General features: G+C 35.0%; 1 protein-coding gene and 1 long non-coding RNA gene across 13 annotated transcripts in view; one reads left to right on the forward strand and one right to left on the reverse strand.

Moving 5' to 3' along the window:
• LOC122715815 (glutamate receptor ionotropic, kainate 2-like) overlaps window positions 1-22,601 on the forward strand; it is a 235,081-nt gene that overhangs the window by 152,961 nt on the left and 59,519 nt on the right. The window lies entirely within an intron of this gene.
• Window positions 14,583-22,601, reverse strand: part of LOC122715817 — an 85,560-nt gene continuing 77,541 nt past the window's right edge. The window contains exon 3 of the long non-coding RNA XR_006346910.1: window positions 14,583-14,797. This is a non-coding gene — a long non-coding RNA (uncharacterized LOC122715817). The remainder of the gene's footprint in view (window positions 14,798-22,601) is intronic.

Below are 22,601 nucleotides of genomic sequence, written 5' to 3' on the forward strand. Positions count from 1 at the left end.
AAGATTAAGCGTATTGACCGTGTCCAATCCACTTCCCTAACGAACCGTGATTACTTTCGATCTACCTTCATACTACGGTTTGCATATTACGAGGCTACCATGAAGTGCGCTCTCGAATTTCAGGATCCATCAGTCTCGTGTATCACGCGCACGGGCCACAAATCTCAAGTCCGAACTGTCCTCCATAAATCAATTACCATTAGCGTTCCAATGTTCTCGAAACGGTGCTGTATCCTCCAGGTTTCGAAACGAAACTTCCCATCGATCCGCCACCATTTCATGCCCCGTGTATCACGAAACTCTGTCGCGAAACTCTTGTCGCTCTACAGTTGAACAGTTAATTCAATAAACGGTGTTGAAGATTCCTTTTTTCGTATTTGAACATAATTATTCGTCGTGATATGAGAATCGTGTAAACTAATTTTTGGAATTCGTCGAAAATAAACAGAAAATACGAACAGAAACGTGTGTGAACATCACGCATCGTAATCGTCGATTCAATTCTTTCTACGATTTCAGCTACGATTCGTTGAATTCGATTTCTCTTTTCGACCGACGATTTTCAAATTCAATCGCGGAGATTCGACGAGGCGTAAGAGCGACGATATTCGGTCGACTGGATAAATAAGGCGTGAACGATGAGTTATTGCCGTGCAAACTCTCTCGCCTCATCCGTTATCCAACGTCGAACGAATTCTTCTGGCCGTCGCCTCGACGTCCTATTCACGCATCTTCTGCGAGTCTAAGACGGCCACTGTTTCGGATGGAGAACCGAAATGAGAAATGATCGAGAAGAAGGATTGTTCGCTACACAATTTGTTGAGACAATCGAATTTGATACGATTAAATCTATCCTGTGTGATGATTCATCGATCGTGTAAAAGTTTGCGATCGAATCATCCGCTATGAATAATAATACATAAAGCGTGGAAAAATAAATAAGAAGAATTATTATACGTCGAGAGAATATGGGATCCCTTGAATTTAGGCGAGTTTATTTTCGCATTTTGTCGTTTGTGAAACTTTAACGGTGTTCAGAATTGAGTTGAAAGTTGGAAAAAGTTCGTAATAAGAAAATATCTTCCTCGACTAATAATGCATAATTTCTGCCATCCATAATGAAATTCACCCTTGCTTCTCGATCTTCTTCTTTCGTACATTTCGCATAATCTTTCGTTCAACCTTTAACCATCCAAAGGATTCATCATTATTTCGTGAAAATTAATAATCACGAAAACGCGATCCATTTCGTTGTAATTCAACAACAATTTACACGTGGCTCATCATCGACGAATATACTCGTTCCTTCCGATCAGAGGATTCCTCCTCGTTTTCATCCTCCTCTTACAGTTCTCGTAATTTACAAAAGAGTCTTTGCCCTCCATTTTCTGGATAACCCCAACCCCCGAGAGAGAGAGAGAGATCGAGATGGTCGCGAACTTCCAAGAATTCTGGCCGTATCGATTACGATAGGGCAATTTCTTTTTAACGAGCTCTCGATAGCGTCTCGAAAGGTTGCGACCTAAGGGTATATATAGAGGGTTGATTTAGCGGCAGGGCTGCGCGATTTAGAGAGAAATCTCCCCTCCAACCCGTCCCGTATCCGGCTACGTGGCCCGTAATCTCCTATCGGCTGACTGGTAATCTCGATCGCGACATCTTTGGATTTCCCGCCAGAGGCGATCGAGGCGCGATAGAATTTTTCAACGGTGGGGAGGGGGGTGTACACCCCCGGTTATCCCCCGATTCGTTCGATTAATTAGAAAACTTTTCTCGAGGCTGATCCAGCGAGACGGTCTCTGCCCAGCGTTGACTTTAAATTACGGTCAAACAGTCGATTTCGTTCCGTTAAACGGTTATTGGATTTGTGCGAATGTAATTCGTTGTACGTCTAAGATTTCCAAGATTTCTTCTATCGAGGAAAATCGTCGAGGGAAAAAGCTGTGGAAATCGTTAAATGGATAAGAGTTTTTTTTAAATATTTCGAAGCAACAAATTGTGCGATTTAAAATTTGACGAACGAGAGTTTGAAGTTTTCTTTTCTGATGTATAGCGATGTCAACTTACTTCTTTTTTACATTTATTACTAAGTTTAAATAAATAAATAAGTAGAACTGTATAGGGAAAGTCTCAGAGTTCCCCAGAGTCGGTGATAATTGACTTACTTTAGCCATGGAAGAACGTGGTAATTAGCATTGTTTGGCAAAAGAGTCTCTCTCTTTAACGACTTCGCTCATGATTTATGCATGACCAGGTAAAAGTTTTATTCATATCGTTTGATCTTTCCTCGTGAACTCTCGCATCTTAAATAATTTACGCTCATATATATATATATTTTGTATTGTAAATTTACAGCATCAGAAATATCGCTGGAAATATTATAATAATATGTTACATCGATTGTTCGTGGCGAATTAAGTAAAAGAATAGAGTAGCTCGAAAATTTTCACAAAGATGAAAGAACAAGAAAGAATGATTCGTGGAGTTTTATTCGGAAGGAAATATTTAAAACGTTGAACTTTTCCCTCCCTTAATGATAAACACTAGTCCCGAATGACACGTCTGACTGCAAAAATGCGAATAATTATCAAGCTACATAACTTTTCCGTTTTCCAGAGGAAGAAAAAACGAGGCTGATATACGAACCAGCAGTTTCTTTCCTCTAAGTATCTCTGCTAATGAGATAGTTTTTCTAACGTTCATCCGGCTCTAACTAGTCTTTGCGAATGCACTCACCGGCATACCCGACATTTTCTGTCATACACGCTTCTTTGTAACTCACGCCGCCTGTTTAGTTACATAACACCTTTTAAAAGTGTAAAAATTTTTTTTTTTTGCTTGAATCTCGTAAGGAAGAGTTTTGAAAAAAAAAAAAAAATAAATGAATGAATTAAAATAAAAATAAAAATTTCAGAGAGATCGTTTGAATCTGATTCTCAAAGGAATTTATCGAATTCGATTAATTTCGAAAATCGATTAAAAGTCTGTTAATAATAATTTTGCAATGAAATATTTTTTCAAACGAAAGAACTTGATTACTGTTACCTTTTTTTTTCAGTGCGTTCTGTTTCGCAATTAAATTGGAAAATTAAATGTTTAAATTAATTGGAATTTATATTTTTGTTAACGCGCACATGATGGAAAAAAAAAATCCAGGGACGAAATTGGTTCCCAATATTATCCCGTGAAGATCGATGGAGGTGAAAATTGGTGTAGATGGTTTAACGTTCAGAGTTCCGTACCCAGAGCTTTCCAATCCTTTGAAGGCTATTTTTTTTATTATTTGTTCACAAGCTTTTAAAACGAATTTAGGTTACGAGCGTGCCTCGCCCCTTTAAACACTCCGTCAATATTGATATATGGTTTAAAAACCAATATGGATTGAAAGGGTTAATGACGTGATCGAATCATTCCATGTCAAATCAATCACTTTTGTATTCGATATATGAAGATGTGTACGAATTCAGCTATCGTATCGTATAATTTTTGGAATTGTTTGTGAAAAAATTATACACCTTTCGCCTTCGCGTACTATTTTTATTTACCAAAAGAATATTAGAAAGAATCATTAAAAGCAACAACGTTACGATTCTTCGATCGAGGCTGAAATTCTAAAGTTACCATTTCCTCGCTTCTCAAAAATTCACGTCACATTCTCAAATCTCTCGTGATTCCATGCATTTCCCGCATATTCTTGGAATCTTGCTTAAACGTTAAACTCCATTCTCATTCGTTTAATCACTCTTGTATCTTATACGCTCTTTCTATTCTTATTCATTTCCTATAATTTTCATTCTATTTTGAAAATGTGGAATAGATTATTACTACCGATACCGTGTCATAATTTCGAGAACCATGGCCTCAAACATCCATTCTCTTCAAGAAGAGGATGGAAACCTCGTGTAATAAATTGTTGCACGGAGCATCGACGTCCATCGCTATTCCGATACATCATCACGTGTGATTCTTGTTCACGTTTCACGTCAACTCGCAAATATCTCGAAAACCGGGAGTCGAAATGCTCGTTTGTCTTCGCCGGTGAGAAGAATTCTCAAGTCTCCTCCCCTGAAAATGTCTCTGCGACCCACCCACCATTTTCAAACATCCTTCATCCGGCTCTAAGTAAAAACTTACGATTATACGCAATACGAAATTTTGTAACGATATAAAATTGAATCGTAGTTCTTCTTCGTGTTTTGACGATTTCCAATTTTCGTCGATCTCGCGTCGCCCTCAAATTATCCAAATTTATCCGAAAATTTGAAGTAGCTTTGAGAGTAGCTAAGGGATCGTTTTGGAGGCGCGGAAACGATCCGGAAATCGAGAGATTTTCGATGTGAAAGGCGACGTCTCGAAACGCATCGCTGCGGAAAAGGTCAGGGGTAAACAATATCGTGGAAACTGTGGAAAAGAGGTTAAAGAGAAGGTTTTATTGGGATATCGAGCGTAGTTGCACGATCGACAGGTCAGCAATAATTCTCCACTTCGATTCGCGCTTAAACTTGATATCGCGTGAAGATTCTCTGCCGTGAAAAACTGGGTGTTCATATTCCAGTGTTTTATTTGATATGGGCAATTGGAGATAGCGTTGGGTCAAGTATTTAAAGATAATATAGAGGGTTAAAAAATTTCTTTATTTCTTCAAAGTTTTAATCGATAAATCAATCGAGTAACAATTTCAATTGTTTAATATTACGACTTGATTAATTTGTCAATTGAAAATTTGAACAATAAAGATATTTTTATACATGTCAATCGAAGAACGTGTCTTACTTTGATTTCTAAACTCTCCATACTTTGTATTCTTAAATTCGTACAAATGCATTATCTTTAGATTTATTATATCTACAAGATCAGATAAGGGTTGTGCTATTCTTTAAACATCGATAAGTTTGAAAAATTAAAAAAAAAAAACTGATTATGTCTCGTTGATCATTCAAAAAATGGTTAATGATATTTTTTTCTTCTTCTTATAAAAATTGTCAGTTGAAATGAAAAACAATAGAAAATCTTCAATTCGAATAATATTATAGAAAAATTCTAGTTTAATTAAAAACGATAATGAACGATTAAATGAATAAAAAGGTTACAATTGCCAGTTCAAAGACATTGAAACGAATATGATTTCGAGCGAGCACGATATTTTTAAAATCGTATTCGTTTTAATTATCCATCGATATCCTCGTCTCTACAAAGTTAATTATCCTCTTTTTTCAAAAGCTTCGTTCCTTCGAATAGCCGGGAGGAAGATAAAAATTTGTTCGTAATACACAGTACAAATCCAAGGTTTATTCGGCCATCGAAACACTGTTGGCCTCATGATTTATTGGAAAAAGCTTCCTACACGACATTCATATCGAACGCGCAGATTCTGGAATAAAATATCATGTACATATCGTATTTTCGCCAGTGTAAACTTGAAAACTTCGCCTTCTGTTAACTATTATAAAATATTGCAATGTCCGTTATATTAAATTTTAAATATCAATTTCTTTATTCCTTTATTCGCAAAAAAAGAAAATCATCGTTTTCTTTTTTATGTAATAATTTATTAAAAAAACTTCATATTACAAGAAATAAAATAAAATGAAATAAAATACTTTTCAAAATTCTCGAGAGGAGTTCATTCGACAAAGTGTCTGCTTGACAGATTCAAACACTCGAAGATCATATTTTATTCATCGACACGTGTTTGACTGTCCAGATTTATGATCCCACAGGAATTCGAGTTAACCGCCTGCTTCTTCTTCTTCTTCTTCTTCTTCTTCTTCTTCTTCTTCTTCTTCTTCTTCTTCTTCTTCTTCTTCTTCTTCTTCTTCTTCTTCTTCTTTTTCTTCTTCTTTTTCTTTTTCTTCTTCTCTACTCCTCTTGAGAAGAGATGATCGAACCGAAACGAATAAAATTAATACATTTTGTTCTATTGGTGCAGTATGTGTACATAGAACGTTTGAGAAAGGATTATTATTAATCGATCTCTGTCAATCGATCCATGTTTCAATATCCTTTCGTCTATTAGTCGTTTCGTAGTCGCTATTCTTAATCCTCGAGTCAAAACAATACGTTAATTACAAGTATAATATATCAAACGTATCGCACAGTAAAAGGTTACTCGGTAAATTTACAATTTGCAAATGGAATATCTTTCGCGTAATGAGAATGTCGTCTTCTTTGAACGTAAGTCCAAATTAAGCGTAACGTTGCTCCGACGACATTTGCTTTTAATCATCATTTTAATTTCACCTTTTCACTTGTCCTTTTGAAATAAAATCACGCGCGTACGAATACATTGTGCGCGCGTTTTCATAGCTATTGGATGAATATTTATTTATTCGAAGGGGACAAGACGAGGATTTTCTTCTTTGACGAAACGTTTAATTATCGTCTTTGATGTTTTTCAAAGATTTTTGGCTCGCCGAAATATCAACTTCCCCTTTTCTTAAAAGCGACCTCATTAATTAAAAAGTGAAAAAAAAAAAAAAACAGAGAGAGACAAAAACCCTCGCTTCGAAGTTCCAAAGAAGAGTTTCGCAACATTTTCCGCGCACGAACACGAAAATTCTTTCTTTCCAATTATTCGATCGCCTCCCAAGACCCACGAAACGAGCAACAAATTCCAATTCAAAGGGGGGCGATCTCTGCAAAGTAAGAAGAGAGGAGCTGGAGGGACAAAGATTGGTCTCGTCCCAAGAAACATCGAGGTTTAAGGATAAAGATTGTGTAAGGGGACGATCGAAACAGAAGACAGTGGCAAGAATGTTACAGCCTACGATGAAGAGCGAACCCGTACACGTGTCGGTTTTCCGGAAAAGGAAAAGCGAGAGGCGAAGAAATGTCTTTCATCCTCCTGGGTGGAATGCCTTTACCGGGATGCCAGGTTCGAAGATAAGGGAGCAAATCCTGTTGGAAAAGTTTACTCCCTTCCTGATCGCGCTAATGCGAGTTTGAGCGAGGCCCTTCCGGAGCCGAAACTCGGCCGGAAGAGTAACTTTTCCAAATTTGCAAACTAACTGATGGAAACCTCATTTCGGGACGTAGTCGTCTTGAGCTATACCGTTTCCGGAATGTTGTCCGTGCAGGTGCCACGATAACGGGGCAAATTTGGAAATGGAATCCAAAAGGGGAGGACGGGCTCGTTTCGATTCGTTCTTTCGATGATGGCCGGGGGAGGAGGGAGGGTGATTAGATGTTTGCGCTCGTTGAAATTCTAATTTTGTAACTGTAAGCACTTTAAGGAATCTGAATTAATAAAGGGATTTCCTTAATTCTTTTGGTTAACTTTTGTATATTTTTGCATATTTAAATTTACTCGCAGTAAGTATACAGTTCGAGTATAATTTCATGTAAAATTTTATATATATTCCGGATATATTTTTTCTAGGTTATCGAAAGAAACGTGGAGAAGGTATTATTATCTGTTTGGATTGAGAAATTAATTTTCTCAATTTCCAAGTCGAGGATTCTTAATTATACACGTATTTATTTACGTTGATGAGCTCTGCGCATGGGACCGGCGAAGCTTGGGATTTCTTTCGAAATAGGAATGAAAACTCGTGGAAAAAAATCGTTATAGAGTTGGAGAGTTTCATTTTGCAAAATTTTGCAACTATCTATCCCCGCGAACAGAGCAAATTTGTTTTCATTACGTTTTACTTAATCGAACACTGATCGAACGGTTTGATCGATATTTTGATCGAAACGAAATGAAGTGGAAAAGAGGGGAAAGGAATTATCAAATATATTTAGATATATGATTCGAGATATGTTATTCTGCCAATAATTCTAACTCGTTGAAACGCAGTGAAATGTTTCCTTTAAAACTTTTTATCTCGATCTAAAAATTATTTTCCATCGTTCAATACTAATTTCGATTTATCAAATCCATACGAATCGTTAAAGTCAGGAGCCGCGTCGACGTGAAAGTCAATTGTATCAATTTTTTTCGCCATTTTCGTCGAGAGGAGCGAATATTTATTGGGCAATACTCAGCTCACCGTACGTTACGATATATTCGACAAAACGGCCGACAGACTGCAACCAGTTATTCTCTCCGGTAATCTCCCATTGGGAGACTGTTTGCTTATTTCAATATAGACGGCGTGCAGTGCTGAGGGAGTAAGAATAATATAGGTATGGGTGATCGAAACTAAGGGAAACGTCGAACGAGATATCGGTATTTATTCGTGGACCATTTTTCACGCTGTTTCCAATCGTAAGTTATTTAATGAAACTACCGATCTATATGTATATATTGAACCGAACATTGATCTTGCTAAAAACATCTTTATATTTTTTAATAATTGTAGAAATGAAATATTCGAAATTCTTTCTAATTTAAAAAGTGATTCTGGAAATTGAAAAATAATTTGGATAAATGCAAAGTATTCCATGTTTATTTTATGAGTGTGTAATTTGATTAATGTTCGAGTATAAAAGAATTTTGTTACTGAATAGGGGTAAAAAAATATATATGTATATACTTAATAATAAGTATTATTATTTCTGTATCTTTCATATATTTTCAACGAAAATCAAATACATCCAGGAAGGCTGTCAAATTATTTCTGGCAAATTGGAGGAAAAGATTGGAAATAAGGCAGGAGAAGGGATTTTTAGAGTCAACATAAATCAGATCAGGGGAAGAACGAAAAATATCGAGATATAATGATGAGTAAATGTAGGATGCGAGCAACTTGGTAACATTTCCTTGTTTTCTTTTCCCTTTCTAACTATTCTCGAAACTTGCGGAAGGATAACTAGCTGTTGTGATCGAGTATAACTCGAGACGTTTCGAGAAAAGTAGACTGCTGGAATAAATTTCTTCTCTCGTATTAAGACGCGGAATTCTTTGTTGAAATTTCACATTTGTTTTTTTTTTTTTTTTTTTTTAGCATTTTATTTATTACGATGCGCGACGGTGGATTGGAAATATATCTTGAAGACACGTAGACGCGTTAATTGGTAACTCGAGCTTCGACGACGAGCTTTCATCTTGGACAACGCTTTTTCTTTTCATTTCGTTTTAATTTGTAAAATATAAATTTTTCCTTTTTAATTTAAAAGAAAATTGAAAAGTTTTGCAAAGTCTTGTTAAAGGAAATATAGAATATTGTTATTATTTTTTTTTTTCGTTTAAATAGTTGATTGTAAGAAAGAAAAATTTTCATGATAAAAAAAATGTAATAATACGATTTGACGTAGAATTTATTTTATTCAAAGATTTAATTGATATTTCTACGAAGATTCTATTTCTAAAGAAAAAAATATCCCACTTTCTGATAAAAGATAAATGTGATTTTCTCATCACGTTCAACCGGTATAATCCTTTCCATATCACGTAATATTCTTGGAAAAAACTTTCTTCGAAACGATCCTATTCTCTTTGGCATTCTGTGCGTTCGGCCACGTAAGATCTAGAGAAAGAATTATGAAAATCATGTGTTTAATAGAATAGAAAATTATTCCACGTATCCGGCATTCTATATCGGATATCCCACGTAAAAATATTACCTGAAGTATCGCTTGCTTTTAGAAATATTAAAAAAACGTTTTAAATAAAAATTGAATGATTTCGTGGGAGACATAATATGATATAATTATTTTCTCTATACTTAGACACGTAAAAATTATACGAAAATCAGCTTCGTTTTTTTAAATAGAATTGTATATTTTTTAATGCATAATTAAATACAATGCAATGTTCTCTATAAAAAGACCATTAAATTATTTTATTTTAATATTTATAATCAAAAGTTATTAATTTAGAAAATATTTAATTATATTTATTTATTTTCTGAATTAATAATTTTTCGATATATATGGTCTAATAATTTTTATAGAAAATGTTGAAATTCATGATTTTATGTACAAAAAATATATGATATCATTTAGAAAAACAAACCTGATTTTTATATGTTATTTACGCGTCATTTACGAAAAAATTATTAATATCGAAATGTAATCCATTTGAAATTATTTAATTTTTATTTAAAATTTTTTTTAGTATTGCGAAAAACAAGCGAGATATTTCAGATATATCAACGTGAGACACTGGTATATCAATGAATTATAGGTAAGTATATAAGGTAAGTATTTAGATTTAAGAAAACTGTTGAAAAAATGTTAAAAAACAAACCATGGAAGCTATAAAAGGTAAGTGTATTAATGGTAAGTACAGATTTTCATAAAAATATCTGGTATTGGAAATATAAGAAAAATTTCGCATGCTAACTTCTCTAAAATTATATTCTCCTAATAAAAAGTCGAAATTTTAGCAAGAATTTTACAAAACTAACTATTTCTACGAAAAATTTTGTATGCCACCTCCTTTAGAATTATATTCTCCTAATGAAAAATCGAAATTTTTAGACAGAAACAAACAATATTTAAGAATTTTGAAATTTTCAAGAACTTGACATCATTTTTAAGAATTTTAGAGATTCCGAGAATTTAACGTCATTTCCAAGAACTGCTGAAATTCCTAGAAAAATTTCTCGAACGACCTCCTATTAAGTTATATTCTCCTGATACAAAATCGAAAAGTTTAACCAGAAAGTAACAATTTTAAAAATTTCGAAATTTCCAAGAATTTGACGTCATTTCCAAGAAATTTAGAAATTCTAAGAATTCGATGTCATTTCCAAGAAATTTAGAAATTCTAGGAATTCGACGTCATTTCCAAGAATTTTAGGGATTCCGAGAATTTGACGTCATTTCTTGGAAAAATTTTTCGATCGACCTCCTATCGTATCATGTTCTCCTAATACAAAGTCGAATTTTTGGACAAAAATTTTTCGATCGCTCAGGGAATTTCGTACTCAATTCTTTTTCTTGAATATTTCGTTTATTTTTAGTAATATCAAAAAATGCTTGGAATAAAAGTTGAATGGCTTCGTAAGGGCTATGTTCTGGTGACTTCAGTTTTTTCGTAGGTGGACTCATAAAAAAGTTCTCAATGTCAATTTTATTTATTTAAATGGCACCCTATAATTTTTAATGCATAAGTTGATATATCTCAGTATTCTCTATAAAAATGGTTTAAGACATATATAGTAAAAAACCATTGGTTTAAAAGATACTTAATTAAATTTAATTATTCTTTAAACTATAAGGTTTTTGCTACGTATGGCTTAATACTTTTTTACAAGGAATGCCAAGATACATCTACTGGCGTATTAAAAAGCGTATACTTCTATTTAAACAAACAACATTCACCCTTATAAATCACTTACGCTTCTATATATAAAAAAATAAATAGCACTGGGATGTGTCTCCGTCGAAACCGTTCAACTTTTATATGAAACATTTTTTAATATTCCCAAAAACAAACGAGATATACTACATAATACTAGTCGGACACCCGGTGCATTATATTATGCAATGGACCATTAAAAACCATCGATTCATTCCCAATAATAAAAATACAGTGCTCAAAGTATCTTCGAATTCTTAAAAAATTTAAAAAACTGATAAAAAACGCACTAAAAATAGCAGGAGATAAGTGTACAAGCTCTAGAATTCTAAATTTATATATAAATTGCAAAAAACAATGTTTCAAAGCTCTAAAAAAAATGGCTACGGTAAGAGGAATGGTAAAAAAGTACGTAGGTATACGATAAATGTGAAAAAACTCCTTTTAAAACATGTTCTCCTAGTAGAAAATCGAATTATTGGCCAAGGGTATCGTTTGATTGCTCGAGCAGCTCGAAATTTCCAAGAATTTGACGTCATTTCCAAGAAATGTAGAAATTCTAGGAACTCGATGTCATTTCCAAGAATTTTAGGGATTCCGAGAATTTGACGTCATTTCTTGGAAAAATTTTTCGATCGACCTCCTATCGTATCATGTTCTCCTAATACAAAGTCGAATTTTTGGACAAAAATTTTTCGATCGCTCAGGGAATTTCGTACTCAATCCTTTTTCTTGAATATCTCGTTTATCTTTAGTAATATTAAAAAATGCTTGGAATAAAAGTTGAATGGCTTCGTAAGGGCTATGTTCTGGTGACCTCAGTTTTTTCGTAGGTGGACTCATAAAAAAGTTCTCAATATCAATTTTATTTATTTAAATGGCACCCTATGATTTTTAATGCATAAGTAGATATATCACAGTATTCTCTATAAAAAAGGTTTAAGGCATATATAGTAAAAAACCATTGGTTTAAAAGATACTTAATTAAATTTAATTATTCTTTAAACTATAAGGTTTTTGCTACGTATGGCTTAATACTTTTTTACAGAGAATGCCAAGATACATCTAATGGCGTATTAAAAAGCGTATACTTCTATTTAAACAAACAACATTCACCCTTATAAATCTCTTACGCTTCTATATATAAAAAAATAAGTAGCACTGGGATGTGTCTCCGTCGAAACCGTTCAACTTTTATTTGAAACATTTTTTAATATTCCCAAAAACAAACGAGATATACTACATAATACTAGTCGGACACCCGGTGCATTATATTATGCAATGGACCATTAAAAACCATCGATTCATTCCCAATAATAAAAATACAGTGCTCAAAGTATCTTCGAATTCTTAAAAAATTTAAAAAACTGATAAAAAACGCACTAAAAATAGCAGGAGATAAGTGTACAAGCTCTAGAATTCTAAATTTATATATAAATTGCAAAAAACAATGTTTCAAAGCTCTAAAAAAATGGCTACGATAAGAGGAATGGTAAAAAAGTACGTAGGTATACGATAAATGTGAAAAAACTCCTTTTAAAACATGTTCTCCTAGTAGAAAATCGAATTATTGGCCAAGGGTATCGTTTGATTGCTCGAGCAGCTCGAAATTTCCAAGAATTTGACGTCATTTCCAAGAAATGTAGAAATTCTAGGAACTCGATGTCATTTCCAAGAATTTTAGGGATTCCGAGAATTTGACGTCATTTCTTGGAAAAATTTTTCGATCGACCTCTTGTCGTATCATGTTCTCCTAATACAAAATCGACAATTTTAGCCAGAAATAATAATTTTTATGAATTTCATAATTTCCAAGAATTTGATGTCGTTTCCAAGAATTTTAGGAATTCCGAGAATTTGACGTCATTTCCAAGAATTGTCGAAATTCGTGGAAAAATTGTTTCGACGACCTCCTATCAAGTTATATTTTCCGGATACAAAATCGAAAATTTTTGCCAAAATCATTGAAAAATTGATTTTTGCTGAAAAATTTTCGTGCCATTTGTTTACATATCATATTCTCCGAATAAAAAGTCGAATATTTTAATCAATATTTTTGATTTATTGATTTTTTTTTTGTGTCACTTCTAGAATTATATTATCCTGAATAAAAAATCGAAATTTTAGAATAAAAAATTAAAATTTTTAAAAATTTGATTTGTGTGAAAAATTTCACGTGCTACTTCTTATTGCATTATATGCTCCTAGTACAAGATCAAAAATTTGTATTAAAATTTTGCTGCCAAATATTGCTGGAATTCTGAGATACAAATTTTTTATTCAAATTTTTATGTTTTAAGAAAATAAAATATTAACGAGGGTGGCACGCGCAATTTTTCTAGAATTTAATATACTTACCTATCTTTTACTTACCTTTACATACTTACCTTTACATACTTACCTTTTTAATTCAGCTATATTGTGAAGAATTAATCATTTTTTTAACAATTTACTTAAATCTAATAAGGGATTATGGAATATATACAAGATATGTCACATCAACTGAAATATCTCGCTTGCTTTGAATAATATTAAAAAATATTTTAAATAAAAATTGAATGGTTTTAAGAAATTTTATATAGATATTATTAATTTCTTCGCAAAAGATTTGAGAAGATTAACTTTATATTTTTAATTAGAGATAATTATGTCTTTTAACATACAAATCAATTTATCTTAACTAATTTTTAACTAGATAAGTAAGTTAAAAAATTGTTACTTTACGAAATATTTAATGATAATTACTAGTTATTATAAATAATTTAATAATTTTTTATAGTGAATAATATTGTATCTATTGATATATTAAAAAATATATCATTCTATTTAAAAAAACAAAATTATTCATGTACTTTTAACTATCTATGAAGAAATTAATTTCATCATTTTAAGTGTATCTTAAAACCATTCAACGTTTACTTGAACTATTTTTTTATATCTCTAAAAACAAGCGATATTCCAGAATAAAATTATGTGAGAATCTGGTATATATATGAGTGAATGAAAGATAAAAAATGAAAAGGAAGGAATGAAGTGAAGGGAATTTTAGAATTATTTCTAAAATTGAAGTCAGTCAATGGTCAATTACTGTCAGTCAATACTGATTCAGTCAACAGTCATAGTCAGTCAATTCAGTTTGAAAAAATATTTACATCATTTTTTCAATGTATTTAATTATTAATACATAGCATATAGTTACAATTTTTTCACTTGCAGAATATTATGAGTTTCCAATTAACTATCATAATATTGATTTAGAATCTTATTTGATCTCTTAAGAAGATATTTTCAATATTAACAAATCATCACAGATATAATTTCTGTTGGACATAGCATATAGAAATCTCGAATAAACAGTAATAATAAATAATACATGACCAGTTCATACGCATAAATTTCATCAGTCACACAGCGTTCGTGCTCGAAAGAGCTTATCCGGTAAAAAATAACCGCACGCATTCACGCGATGTATTTATACGATGCAGTTTGTCACAAGCTCGCCGACCCAGTAGTTATGCCATAGTTAAGCGGAGGCACGTGCACCTGCATAAAGACGACACCGAGACCAGGCCCTCTCGTTTATCACATTACACGTTGGCAGAAGGAACTCTGAAATATCAAACATTACGTTACAATGGTCTTGATTCAAAAGTGGCTTGAATCACTTGAATCAACGGGAAATTGTAAAAATCGAAGCTCGTTTGATTTTTACAAGTTTTGTGATCTCTGATTCATGAATTTATAAAAATATTGACAGAAAGAATTCGAAAGATTTGACACAGAACGAAAGAGAAAAATAGAGGAAGGGGAAAGGTAATTTAGGGGAAAGGTAATTTTGATAAAAAAAAAAAAAAAAAGGTATTGGAAAAAAAATATAATTTTGAATAAATAGAAAGGAGAAAATTTTAATTCTATTTTATTTTTATACTTAAAGTTAAGTGTGTATAATTTCAGACGAGTACTGTGAGTTTTTGATATATTCAAGAAGCTTACATTTTTTGCTTGCCACGTAGGCATCAGAGATTCGCTTGCAAAATAACTAATCTCGTAATATATCTTATGGATCTCTAGTTATCTACTTTCTTTTAATTATGTAAATTAAACAACGAAAATACGGACAAGTAGCAGAAGAAAGATGAGTTGCACACAGGAGGGATAACAATATTATACAATTCAGTCACGAAATATGCTATATAATGCTTCCTGTATCTACATACAGTATGAAACTGGATAATATGTACAACATCAACTCACAAAATTAAATTCTGCTTGTTGAATTCTAGAATCAGTTTAATTGTTTCCATCGCGCTTTAACTTTTTAACTTTTAAATCTTATTTTAAAGAACTTGGGATAACTTTTAAATCAATTTAAAATCTTCAACATACCATCGTTAAATTTGTTACAAGCAATTTTCCAGAAATAAACATATCTATCCAAGTTTAACTTGAAATTCGATTAAAATTAAGCGAATTATAAACTTATATAACTTATAATGAAATAATGACTTCCGGTCAACTAATGAACGGCCATTAGAAACGTAGAACCTTATCCTTTAAAACTATTTTTGATTTATCTCGATACGACTTCAGATTCTCGAGATATCGTCGTATAAAGAAAATTTTTAATCAATTATTATCTTCAATATATATCTTCGTCCTTTGCTCCAAACTCTCGCTCGCACCTCGTCTCACTGACCTATCCCAGACGCATTTCATCCCAGACAAATTCCAGACGCAATTCTTGGAAAGACATATATATATAACATCTGCCCATGTCAACAACGCTATAGAAACTTTGAATCCCTATCTCGACAACCGATCGAGATATCACAATGACTTCAATGGCATAATTTCCTATTCTCCGAATAAGTTTCGATGACAAAATTTTTACTCTCTTTCCTACTCTGCCTTCTACACGAAAACTTGTGAAGTTACATTTGTGATTTTCCACGACTGTGCAATTTAGAATTATTTCAATTTCACTCTTCTATAAAATTACAAATGAATTATAAATATCGAGAGAAATTTTCTCGCGCAATCAAAAAATCCTCGCACGCTGCTTACAACTTACTTACAACGTTCACCATTCGATCAAACGGAACAACCCGTTTCCAACTTCTGTTCTTGTACTCTCCCAACTGGACGGACGAGTTATCCAGATTAGATTAAGACGGTGGCGAGCGTGCAGAAATTGTTCACCCCGTTTCGACCGACATTCCAAAGCGGAAGCGTCGGTCCAATCGCCGCTCCAAGTGCCCCAAGCATCACGTTCCTCCTTCTCGTTGCTCTTCTCCCTCGTTGAAAATATCGCGCGGGTCCCTGGCCCTTCTTAAGCCCATCGTGCGTCGTTCCTTCGCGAACGTCGAGATAACGAGCGGCGAATAATAATAACATTACTTTCGCGCGAATTACTCGTGTCCGATCTAGGCTTGGGAAACGTCACCCCTCTCCTCTCTCATATTTTTCTTGCGCGATTACGAATGGTAATCCGCTTTCGCGCAAGGATGACTATGAGGCGGGGGATTGTAATTTCTAGCTCGCAGTGACGCTTGCGAAAAGAGGGTTGCGCGTGGCTTGTCTGGAGGGGAGAGGAGGGGATTTAATTCGAACTCCTTCGAATGCCATTATTCGGATTCAACTTACAAATCGTTCCACAATTTCCGCAATTTTACGCTCGAAAGTTTCCGCCATTTTGCGTTATTTCATCTTCATTTTAAAGGAAAGGATTCGACGAGCCGGAACTGGTTCTCGAAGATGGGTTTTTTTTTTGAGGGAGAGGAGGAGGGGATGTTCGAAAATCGAGCGGGGGAATTTTTGGGGAAGGGATTTATTGTATTGCGCGACACGCGCGGTGTATTAATTTTAACATACTAATTGATTTATAATTAAGTTGGGCCAAGTTTCTGACGTACGAATATCACAAATGTTGAAATTTCAGATTTCGCGTTAACGAGAAAATCAAAATTCCATGTAACGTGCTTTGAAGTCCGCCTATCTAATTACTTTACGAATTGCATTCGCAAATACGCGGACCGGTCTATGCAATCGAAACTAGCTCGCCAACTTCGGGAACATTGATTGAAACGAATATCGTCAAAGTAGAGTGTTGTAGAAAGGATTTGTCGACAAGCGAACTCGCTCAAAGGTATATAACTAAAAACTGTATACAGCTTATTATAACCTAGACAACCTGTAATCATAATTATCCTTAAAAAATTTAAAGAGATAAAGTTGAAAGTATGTACTCGAGATAATTCGAAGAATTTCGAAGGCTTTAATCTTCTCGTTTAGAATCTTTCGACATCGACTGTACGATTCGTTCTACTCAATAATAAAATAGAAATAGTATAGTGATTTACCAATCTTTGCAAATATTCACGTTAGAAGAAGAAAAAAAAAAGAAAAATCCGGAATTTTAAAAACAAGATTTCCAAGATTTCCACACATCTTCACGAACGGTTCTCTAACGTCTTCTCTAAACGAAATTATTCCACCTCGTTCAAAACACTATTCCGCAATTTCGCAATTCGTTTCACCATTTCTCGAGTTCTCTCTAAACAGAAGAATCCGGTTACGTGATCGCGCGCAAGATTCGAGGCTCACGAAAGTTACGAACATGCAGAACGTCGTCCCGAGTAGATCCGTGGTGGATAGCGATGATCTAGTAGAAATGATGCTCGTTGGAAAATTCGGGGACGAATTTCGAAATTAAGATTCTGGGACAAACGAAAGGATGAAAACATACGTGTTCGATAATAAAAAGAGAGAGTTTCTTCTCCCCTCCCATGTAAAATAGGGAACAAATTTTGGCGAACAAAATTTTCTTCCTTTTACATAACTTTCAGACCGGGAAGATAAATATCCTTTTTCCATGCCGCGGAAACGTTCGTCCAGGGGATTTTATTCGCGTCAAGAATTGCGAGTTGGTCGAAGCGAAGCGGAGAGCCACAGGGAGAAAGTGGTTGTCCGCTTGATCACCGACTGTGCTGGAACTTGCGCCGGTTCTGAACGTCTCCTGAAGTCTGTAGAAGAAGCGACCGATACGAACGGTCTTGTTTCTTTTATTATTTTTTTCCTTCTTTCTTTCTTGTGTAAAATATTCAGATAAGCAAGTTCGATAGATTTGAAATGAAAATTTGGAAATGGAAATCGAACCTAGTGACACGAACGTAGCGAAGTTAAAATTTAAATATATAATGAAATATTCGTTGGATCGAAGCTGTTAGCTCGAATCTATCTTTCGTTGATTCCTGACCGAGTCAAAGATTACTCGAGGATTAGGACTCACCCTATCTCTGTCCCACTGTTTTCATTTTCTCCATCCGGTTGTCGAAACCTCTATCCACTTTGTTGGGAACGGTCGCCTCGATGAAGGGTGAAACAAGGCGAGGCCAGCGAGGACAATTAATGCCAGCTGGACGAAACCGTGAGCGATTCATCCCGTGGAAACAACAGGCACGGTGTTTCCTTGTTTGTCGGGAATCCAGAGCGTCGAATCATCCGTCGGTTTATTTCACGTGCGATCCGATTAGTCTCCGTCATCCCTCTGTCGAAAGAATCCTTGTTCGTCACATTCGTTTCGATTTATCGAGATCGAGAAAAGTAGACTTATACTACGATAAAACAAACTTAAAAAATATATATATATATTTCATAAACTTCGAAAACGCATTTAACACACAATCGAAATGAAATTCTTCCATCTCGAAAATAGATTAGAAAGCGTTTCGATTCCGGAATGATTAATGAAATCCACATGAAGACACGAGAAGCGACGAGAAACCAATCCACCGATTCATTTCCGCGGCGATTTTCGCGCGGCTTCCGGTCAAACGAAAATCGATATCCAATCGTTCGAACCAGATATTTCCAACCGTACAACGTTACTTCGCAATCTTAAGAGTCAGCATTTAAATCTTGGCGCGCGCACACATATACACACGTACGACTTGATAATGTACAGCGGTCATTCTTAGCAGGCGTCAGAAAGCGGAAATTAAGTTTTCACCAGACATGCACGTGAGAATCCGGCCGATATTGGAGACGTTACTTGCCCCTTGCTCCCTAGCGCCAGTCGATAATCTCGTACCGGCTCATTTAGCCGGTGAGGAGTTTTGCATAAATTTCACTCGGAAGATAGGACGATATCTCTCTTCGTAGAACGGGGAGGAAACGAGTATCGATGGAGGAAGAAGGCAAGGGGCGAACGTTCGTATCGTTAATGGTACGTGACGTGGTAATTCTCGGTAAACGAGTTAATTGAAAATAAATAGGAGGTACGTTTTCGATGATAAATAAACTTCATCAACGGCCTGTTCCCCGTTCCCCGTTTCGAACCGTTTTCGAGAGAAATGATGGATAAATAATGCCTTTTTCCATGTGGATGCACACAGGAACGAAACAGGATTTAGATTTTTCTTTTTTTTTTTCTTACGATTTCTTGTAATATCGCGGATAAAATTATTATGGAAACCCGTTCAAATAGAATCTTCCTCGAGATTCCACAATGTTTAATAATTCGGATTAGATCGGATTTTATAAAAAAATCGATGATTCGATAATCTCAAGATTTTTAACGTTACTTAGGATTTTCTTAAGATTGGAATCCAAACGGCATCTTGAGATCTTTTTCGTTCGATGTCTCTAAAAAAATTTTAAAGGGAAATATGATCTTTAGTCACAACGCGATCGAGCTGACATTCAAAATCGCATTTATGAATCGCAGCTGAAGAGATATTTAAATCCACCAAGGATCGTATCACTTACCCACGAACGCCACTTCTCGTTATACGTTTGAACGAAAGAACGAGGGAGGGAAACTTCGCCAAAACAAAACGAATAAATTGAAAACCGCTCCGCGGCAGACAAGAGTGCTTAATCCAAAAAATATCGAATCGGTCACGTTCCTCCTTATACGTAAAAACCAACTTCCTCCAACTTTCCATCGCATTCCGTCCAAGTAGACCTTTTCCTCGAGAATTCTCGATGAATCAGTTTCTAAAGCGATTCCTATTCAAACTCGCCTCGCCTCGCCTCGTCTCGAGGCCTTTTTTCGTCCCTTCCATCGATTCACGGCCAGGCCGGAAAAGTTTTTGCTAAAATATTCGAGTGGATCCACTCGCTCTTGTCCGGGATTCTTCGTCCCCGATATATAATTAAGCCCGCGCCCTTCGAGTTCCTGTTGTCGAGCCCTTCGTGCCCGTCTCGAGAGGACGTCGATAACGCTTCAACTAGTCAGATCGATGCCAAACCGCGAAACTGTTGAACGCTCGATCGGGCGGAATTAAACGACGAGAGAAAGAGAGAGAGAAAGAGCGGCAAGTTCTGTATTGTGTTTTATTCGATCCTGCGCCTCTGTTCCGTGTCAATCCAAAGAGTTCTTTGTAGTTGGACGACGTTTTATTACCGTCCACCGTGTCAACCATTTAACGGATCGTTCGAATGAAATATACGGACGATTGTATCGATGTTTTTCTTGCGACGATTTGGAATTGAACGAGAATTTTTTTCGGGAAATAATAAAAGTTTCGATGATGGAGGGAAAATTCTGATCAAGTATTAAAGACAAGATGAAAATATTACGGCGAACGAATGAAAAATGATTTGAGAATAATTATGGTATTTCTATATCTAGTTTGATAAAATAATGTACGGATTTGAAATATTGATATAGGATTCAATTTTCGCTCTCTCCATTATTGACGAATTAATCACGTATTCCATCTGCCCTTTATCGAGAAATGTGTTTAACGGTATGTGACGGAAGAATNAAAAAAAAAAAAAAAAAAAAAAAAAAAAAAAAATACAACAGAAAATTGTTTCGGATTATTGTAAATATTGGATCGTGACGCGCGATGAATTATAAAGCAACGGAATTTCTGCTGATAGAACCAACTCGGTTTAAATTTATCGTATCATAATATATTCACTGACATATTGCAAACATAAATTGAAAAATCGTATTACGGAAAATTGCATTTTACACGATGGTTCACCTAAAAAAAAAAAAAATAGAAAAAAGAAAAAAGGAAAAAAAAAATTTACTTTACCTCTCAGCATTCACAAAATTCCAAAATTCCCGAATTTGACCAACGCCCCGACGTTAACCGACGTTCGCTTGGTCACTCGAATTTATGGCCGAATCTACTTATGGCCGAGTTCCAGCAACGGTGAGAGCGCATTAAAAAAGAACGGAAGACATGGAAGAAGTTTAAATGTGGCCGCAACGAATCGTATATCAAGCGTGGCCGACAATCGAAGACGATTAAACGTTGCTCCAACTCCACCGTTTTCCATTACGTAAAATTGCTACGATCCATTCTCCACCGTAATTCTATATTTCCTCCCCCTCCCCCCTCCAAGTTTTGCCTTCCATCGACGAATATCGATTTCGCCGAAAAGTGGAGGCGACCCGATATTGAAAGAAGAATTCGCCTCGAAAACTTCCATTTGGTCCACCAAAGACGGTGAATCGTTGCGATTGTTCCGCGCGAAATTTAACTTCTTCTTCTTTTTTTTTTTTTTTTTTTTGACAACGGGGCAACTTTACCATGGAATCGCGAAACGAATTTGTCGACCGGTCGATTTTCTTTCTAAGAAAATTCCAAGTTTCCAAAGTTTTTCCTTTCCATCGACCAATTGATTTCATCGAAAGAATTCGCCTCGAAGAGGGAAGAAAGCGATCGTCGCTGCAACGTTTCCCGCGAAATTTAACTTACCGTTGATAACGATGCAAATTTATCGCAAAATTGCGTAATGAACTTTTTTAGGAAAATTCAAAGAGATTTTCAAAGTTTTCCTTTCCATCGACCAGCAGTTGATTTCATTGAGAATAGAAAGAATTCGTCGCGAAATTTAACTTTCCGTTGATGACGGGTGGCGAAGGAATTTCAGGAGCATCGATCTCGTCAAATGGAAAAAATTATATAGAACGGAAGAATTCGAGGACGAGAGAAGGGGATCCGTCCTAACGATTGTTTTCGAACGAGAGAAATTTCTGGGGACGAATACGCGCGAAATTTAACTTGGCTCTTCGCAAGTTTAGCACGGGATGAATTTGGAGAATTGCGTGACCGAGTTTCGTCGCGGTTAAATCTCACGTAGTCGGTTTCATACCTGCTATACTAACCTCCCCCCAACGTTTCGTGTCTCGACGCATGATTGAAATGTGGTGGCTCGTGAATAATTCATGGCCATCGTGAATAACGTTAGGACAATTAACAGGCGAGTGCAAACGGGATGATATTGCGACTGATCGTTATTGAGGTAATAGAAGATTCTTGGGAGAAAATTTATCGAACGATGAAACGTGTGTGTATGTGTGTCTCGACTCAGAAGACTCGATCTTCAAGGAAGGTTCGAGGTTCAAGGAAGTGCTACGTTTTTACGGACACCCTTTAAAACCTGTGTTGAT

This window comes from Apis laboriosa, unplaced genomic scaffold (assembly GCF_014066325.1).
Source record: "Apis laboriosa isolate Shangri-la unplaced genomic scaffold, ASM1406632v1 scaffold40_cov151, whole genome shotgun sequence".
NCBI classification, from domain to species: Eukaryota; Metazoa; Arthropoda; class Insecta; order Hymenoptera; family Apidae; genus Apis; species Apis laboriosa.